The 6,938-nt window shown below is 47.6% G+C and overlaps 4 non-coding genes across 4 annotated transcripts; 2 read left to right on the top strand and 2 right to left on the bottom strand.

The window, feature by feature from the left end:
* The first annotated feature begins 779 nt into the window (after positions 1-779).
* LOC140280697 (U5 spliceosomal RNA) lies at positions 780-893 on the top strand. Its single transcript, XR_011909630.1, has one exon. It is a non-coding gene; the product is annotated as a U5 spliceosomal RNA (small nuclear RNA).
* A 308-nt stretch (positions 894-1,201) lies between these two features.
* LOC140280499 (U2 spliceosomal RNA) lies at positions 1,202-1,386 on the top strand. Its single transcript, XR_011909461.1, has one exon. It is a non-coding gene; the product is annotated as a U2 spliceosomal RNA (small nuclear RNA).
* Positions 1,387-5,977: 4,591 nt separating this feature from the next.
* On the bottom strand, positions 5,978-6,161 carry LOC140280533 (U2 spliceosomal RNA). The gene has a single exon (XR_011909492.1). It is a non-coding gene; the product is annotated as a U2 spliceosomal RNA (small nuclear RNA).
* A 308-nt stretch (positions 6,162-6,469) lies between these two features.
* On the bottom strand, positions 6,470-6,583 carry LOC140280746 (U5 spliceosomal RNA). The gene has a single exon (XR_011909675.1). It is a non-coding gene; the product is annotated as a U5 spliceosomal RNA (small nuclear RNA).
* Between the last annotated feature and the right edge of the window lie 355 nt (positions 6,584-6,938).

Below are 6,938 nucleotides of genomic sequence, written 5' to 3'. Positions count from 1 at the left end.
AAAGCCCAAACATGTAACATTCAACAGGACACTTACACAACACATTCAAATCAAACAGTCAGACAACATACAAGAACATATACCCCAGCCGGCATTGCTCCCTGCCTATTTTCCTACAGCTCACTATGTGTGCGCACACCTTTATTCACAAACTCTTCAACTTATACTCTTTTACCAAAGCTGCTACAGCTCGATTGGCCGAATACCCTTAGATCCTATTGCGGTGAATTTGACATCTGCCTTACATGTAACAGATTAGCGGTTTAGCAGTTTTAATTTAGTTTGAGTGAAGGAATTCATTTTATAGCAAAATCCGAAATCGTGAAGAACTCATGAAAGTAAGCTTATTCTCGGATTCCCGAAACTTTAGATTTGCTCTTTCTTTTACTGCAAAGTACAACGTTGTTTTTTTTTTTGTTTAAATCTTTCTAGACATGGTAAATATGAAGGACAAAGCAGTTTTAACATAGTTTGAGTGAAGGAATTCATTTTATAGATAAAATCCCAAGAGTCTGCTGAGAAAAGAGAGTGAATGCGAAGTAGACTTTAACACGGCTCTGGGAGCGAGCCGAGTGTGGGCTAACCGGGAGAATTGCTTGAAAGAAACGCGACACCGAATGAGCGGTCAGAACAAAGCCTCAATACGGTGTTCCCGTGGTGTTTTTGTTGCTGCCTTGTCGATTGCACAGGGGCAAGCGTTTCAACCAAGCAACGCTCACCATGGGGAAGGTGGCTATGGCAACTAGCCTGATGCCCTGCTCCCGCAGTGACGGATAATCGTACTCTGGTTTCTCTTCATAACATACAAGTCTTTCGCCTTTTACTAAAGACTTTCGTGGAGAGCAGCACTAATGAGTTGTTTCTATTTTTGGCAGGCTTTACCTTTGCGGGTGAAGCCCTTTCTGTCTGTGCAAAAGAAATCTTGTTACTGTGCAGAGTGACTTCTCTGAGTAGAGTCGCCTTACTTGTTGCGATTGTGCCGATGTTCGAAGCTGGAGTGCAAAGTTGTTGCTTGAATGGTGCTTGCTGGAGCATGCGGGAGTGCAAAGTTATACCATTTAAAAGGGCTGAAGAGTGCTCAGTGCAGCGGGTGGGCGGAGGTGCAACGTGACACTCTGGCCACCTATGGCCATAAAAAGAACACTGCTACAAGTGCGCATTGTGCCAGCAAGGGCCCTCGGACCTGAAACAGTGGACAGTTATCGCTTCTCGGCCTTTTGGCTAAGATCAAGTGTAGTATCTGTTCTTATCAGTTTAATATGTCCTCTATACGAGGACTACATATTAAATGGATTTTTAAGAATAGGAGTTGAAAAAGAAGCTTTGCTCCGTTCACTCCAAGCATCGACCCAGTACTGCAGTGCCGCTGGGAACGGTGCGCTCTTCTCTGCTCTTGTGAAAAAGCAAACAGCGGTGCAGGATGGAAGTTTCAGGGAGCCCAAGATTAAACTTTCTTTTAATCTGCTGAGAAAAGAGAGTGAATGCGAAGTAGACTTTAACACAGCTCTGGGAGCGAGCCGAGTGTGGGCTAACCGGGAGAATTGCTTGAAAGAAACGCGACACCGAATGAGTGGTCAGAACAAAGCCTCAATACGGTGTTCCCGTGGTGTTTGTGGCTGCCTTGTCTTTTGCACAGAGTAAAAGACAAGGCAGCCATCGAATAGGGCCCGATTGTTCCTACTTGGTCAGCCGAGGAGCAAGGGGGGGGGGAGCAAGCGTCTCAACCAAGCAAATCTCACCAAGTAGGAACAATCGGGCCCTATTCGATGGCTGCAACACCTGAAAGAGATATTGATGCGAGACCCGATCAAAAGCTTTTTCAAAGTCTAAATTTAAGATGACAAGCCGGGTGTTTCTGTCTCTAAGTAATCAATGATGTCTCGAATCAGTACGAGGCTGTCGGTGAGTTGTCTCTCTGAGATGGCACAAGACTGGTCTGGGTGAATTACCTCCTCTAAAACAGAGGACATCCGTGTCGTTAAAACCTTGCTAAAAAGTTTACAGTCAAAGTTTAAAAGTGTGATGGGCCTCCAATTCTTTAGGTCAGTCTTATCATTTTTATCAGAAGTGAAGAAATAAATGAATGCCTATCAACAAATGTGGGATCTAAACTCTAGTGCTTCCTCTAAAATAATTTCCTTTCTCAATTTAGAAATGTGTTAGAAAAGGTAAAAATGCCGGTCCATACATAATCAAAATCGGGAGAGGTGGTGTTCAGCTGCAAGAAGGTCTAAATGTCCATCAATAATTGCTAGAAAACATGAAAGAAACTTTTCGAAAATCAAACCGCACATGATCATAAGTGGGATAGGAGGTGTTCAGCTGCAAGGTGTGAATGTCCACCCATAATTCCTGAAAAATGGGCAAAAAAAAGGTGTGAATGCCCAACCATACATCATCAAAAGCAGGAGTGGAAGTGTTCGGCTACAAGAAGGTGTGAACGTCCAACAAAAATATGTAAAAAGCAGTTAAGAAAAGGTTCGAATATCCAACCAAACATAATCAAAAGCGGGAGCAGAGCTTTTCGACTGCAAGTAGGTGTGAATGTCAGATCATAATTTGCAAAAAGCTGATGAGAAAGGGTGAGAATGCCCGACTATACATCATCAAATGCGGTAGCGGAGTTGTTCGGCTGTGAGTAGGTGTGAATCTCCGACCATAATTGCTGAAAAATGTGTTAGAAAAGGTAAAAATGCCGGTCCATACATCATCAAAAGCGAGAGGGGTTGTGTTCGGCTGCAAGTAGGTGTGAATGTCCAGCCATAATTACTCACAAACGGGTAAGAAAAGGTAGTATTGCCAGACCATATATGATCAAAACAGGGAGCGGAGGTGGTTCAGCTGCAAGAAGGTTTGAATGTCCGACTAAAGTTCAAATATATTAAAGAAAGCGGGAGGAGAGGTCTTCGGATGAGAGTGGTTGAAAATTTCCGACCATAATGTATAAAATGCGGTGAAAAAAAGGTGTGATAGAACACTAAAAGGTGGAGCGGAAGTGTTCGGCTGCAAGAAGGTGTGAATGTCCGACTATATTTGGTGAAAAGCAGGTGAAGCAAGGTCTGAATGCCAAACCTTACATCATCAAATGCGAGATCAGAGGTGTTTGGCTGCAAGAAGGCCATAGTTTGCCAAAAGCGGGTAAGGTGCGAATGTCCGACTAAATATCAAAAAAATTTGGGGCAGAGGTCTTCGGATGCAAGTGGGTGTGAATATCCAACCATACAAGTATGGTGGAGAGGAAGCTGTGAATAGCCGACCATAGTTTGGAAAAAGCGGGTAAGAAAAGGTTTGAATACCCAAACATACACCATCAAAAGAGGGAGCGGAGGTGTTCCGCTGTACGAAGGTGTGAATGTCCGACCATAGTTGGTAAAAGGCGGGTAAGAAAAGGTTAAAATACCCGACTGTACACAATCAATAGCGGGAGCGGATGTGTTCGGCTACAAGAAGGTGTGAAAGTCCGACCATGGTTTGTAAAAAGCGGGTAAGAAAAGGTGCGAATGTCCGTTAATGTATGATCAAAAGAGAGAGCGGAGGTTTTCGGATACAAGAAGGTTTGAATGTCCCACCATAGTTTGTAAAAAGCGGGTAAGAAAAGGTTCGAATGCCCGACTATACACCATCAAAAGCGGGAGCAGAGGTGTTCCGCTGTAAGACGGTGTGAATGTCCGACCATAGTTGGTAAAAAGCGGGTAAGAAAAGGTTAAAATACCCGACTGTACACAATCAATAGCAGGAGTGGAGTTGTTCGGCTACAAGAAGGTGTGAAAGTCCGACCATGGTTTGTAAAAACCGGGAAGAAAAGGCTCGAAAGCCCGACTATACACCATCAAAAAGAAGGTTTGAATGTCCATCAATAATTGCTTTAAAACAAGAAAGTAAATTTTCGAATATCAAACCGTACATGATCATAAGCGGGAGAGGAGGTGTTCCGCTGTAAGACGGTGTGAATGTCCGACCATAGTTGGTAAAAAGCGGGTAAGAAAAGGTTAAAATACCCGACTGTACACAATCAGTAGCGGGAGCGGAGTTGTTCGGCTACTAAAAGGTGTGAAAGTCCGACCCTGGTTTGTAAAAAGCGGGTAAGAAAAGGTTCGAATGCCCAAACATACACCATCAAAAGAGGGAGCGGAGGTGTTCCGCTGTAAGACGGTGTGAATGTCCGATCATAGTTGGTAAAAAGCGGGTAAGAAAAGGTTAAAATACCCGACTGTACACAATCAAAAGAGGGAGCGGAGTTGTTCAGCTAAGAGAAGGTGTGAAAGTCCGACCATCGTTTGTAAAAAGCGGGTAAGAAAAGGTTCGTATGCCCGAATATACACTATCAAAACCGGAAGTGTAGGTGTTCGGCTGCAAGAAGGTGTGAACGTCCGACCAAAGTTTGTAAAAAAGCAGTTAAGAAAAGGTTCCCCCACAGAGCACAGAACCCAGGAAGCCCACCGCAGGGGCAACCACGCATCCACCCAGAAGACTGCAGAGGAAGCCCCCGGAAAGAGCCCCCATAAGCATAGGGCAGAGGCCCTCCGGGAGCCAGGGGCAACAGCCCACCGACGTCGCCAGGCCCCAGCCGCCCAGACATGGGCCGTGCACTGGATCCGGGCCCCAGGAGCCCGAGCGCCCCCAAACCCCCCGGCAGAGGCCCCACCCAATACCCAGGAGGGCCAAGCGCCCCAGACAGCCACACAGTGGGTCAGTGCCTGCCCCAGCACCCCTGGCCAAGTGCCCTGGGAGTCAAGACGTGCCCACAGGTGGGTGAAGTCGCGAGCAGCGGAGAGAGGCCACGCCGCCCCCCCCATCGGGAGAAGCACAGGCAGGCCAGGCGACAGCAAGTCCAAGATCCAGGCCCAATCATTACCACACACACTTTCATGTCCCATACATCTACACGTCCTCCCTCCCTCGACTCCGCTGGGGTGTAGTGCAGCGGGCACACCAGGGGGCCAGCAGCCCCCCAGCCACCACAGACCCCAAACCAGCAGAACAATTAATTAATCCTCCTGGCCCCTCCCGCCCCGAGCAGCAACCAGGAAGCAGGGGTGTGCGAAGAAGACCCCTCCCCTCACCCTTCTGGCTCTTCAATATTTTCTAATAGTGAGCAATTAAAATTGAGGGGCAGCCAAACTTGTAGAACTGGGAGCGTGGCCCTCTGGGCAGCCTACATACCCAAAGAGCCCCGCCCACCAGATGCCACTCAGTGTAACCACCCCCCAAGACCTAATGTGTGTGTGTGAGTGTGTTTGATAAGTAGTAATGTCTAAGGTGTAATTAAAACAGGGGTGGGAACTGCAGAGTGCAACTACTGCAGAGTCCACTACACCCCACCGAACACACACGCCCCCAAAACCCTTCATGTGTGAGTGTGTGCTGTGTACAGGAGCCAGAAGGGAGAGGGGTATGGGGATATACACTGGGGGCAGCCAGGGACTGGCTGCAATAGGCATCCCCGCTACCAGGGAGCCAACACAGGACAGGAGGGCCTGATGTCCACCAGGCCAGGGGCCTGCAGCGACCATATTCTGGGAGCTACTGTACCCCCAGAAGGTACCCATACCGCCCCACCCCACTCAACCCAACCCCACTCCGGAGGACCTCTACAAAAAACAAACAAACAACAACAAAAAACAAACAAACAAACCACCCGGTCACACCAGTCGCAGCAGCCCGGGCCTGAGACCCAACATCACCCAGGCCCCCCCAGGCCCCCCCTCAACAGGTGCGCTCTTGTGAAAAAGCAAACAGCGGCAGCAACAAAAACACAACGGGAACACCGTATTGAGGCTTTGTTCTGACCGCTCATTTGGTATGGCGTTTCTTTCAAGCAATTCTCCCGGTTAGCCCGCACTCGGCTCGCTCCCAGAGCTGTGTTAAAGTCTACTTCGCATTCACTCTCTTTTCTCAGCAGACTAAAAGAAAGTTTCATCTTGGGCTCCCTGAAACTTGCATCCTGCACCGCTGTTTGCTTTTTCACAAGAGCAGAGAAGAGCGCACCGTTCCCAGCGGCACTGCAGTACTGGGTCGATGCTTGGAGTGAACGGAGGAAGCTTCTTTTTCAACTCCTATTCTTAAAAATCCATTCAATATGTAGTCCTCGTATAGAGGACATATTAAACTGATAAGAACAGATACTACACTTGATCTTAGCCAAAAGGCCGAGAAGCGATAACTGTCCACTGTTTCAGGTCCGAGGGCCCTTGCTGGCACAATGCGCACTTGTAGCAGTGTTCTTTTTATGGCCATAGGTGGCCAGAGTGTCACGTTGCACCTCCGCCCACCCGCTGCACTGAGCACTCTTCAGCCCTTTTAAATGGTATAACTTTGCACTCCCGCATGCTCCAGCAAGCACCATTCAAGCAACAACTTTGCACTCCAGCTTCGAACATCGGCACAATCGCAACAAGTAAGGCGACTCTACTCAGAGAAGTCACTCTGCACAGTAACAAGATTTCTTTTGCACAGACAGAAAGGGCTTCACCCGCAAAGGTAAAGCCTGCCAAAAATAGAAACAACTCATTAGTGCTGCTCTCCACAAAAGTCTTTAGTAAAAGGCGAAAGACTTGTATGTTATGAAGAGAAACCAGAGTACGATTATCCGTCACTGCGGGAGCAGGGCATCAGGCTAGTTGCCATAGCCACCTTCCCCATGGTGAGCGTTGCTTGGTTGAAACGCTTGCCCCTGTGCAATCGACAAGGCAGCAACAAAAACACCACGGGAACACCGTATTGAGGCTTTGTTCTGACCTCTCATTCGGTGTCGCGTTTCTTTCAAGCAATTCTCCCGGTTAGCCCACACTCGGCTCGCTCCCAGAGCCGTGTTAAAGTCTACTTCGCATTCACTCTCTTTTCTCAGCAGACTCTTGGGATTTTATCTATAAAATGAATTCCTTCACTCAAACTATGTTAAAACTGCTTTGTCCTTCATATTTACCATGTCTAGAAAG

Source organism: Leuresthes tenuis, unplaced genomic scaffold, assembly GCF_036924035.1.
Source record: "Leuresthes tenuis unplaced genomic scaffold, fLeuTen1.0.hap1 SCAF_21, whole genome shotgun sequence".
NCBI lineage: Eukaryota > Metazoa > Chordata > Actinopteri > Atheriniformes > Atherinopsidae > Leuresthes > Leuresthes tenuis.
The sequence above is the reverse complement of the archived record's forward strand: the minus strand, read 5'-3'. Positions and strand labels throughout refer to the sequence as shown.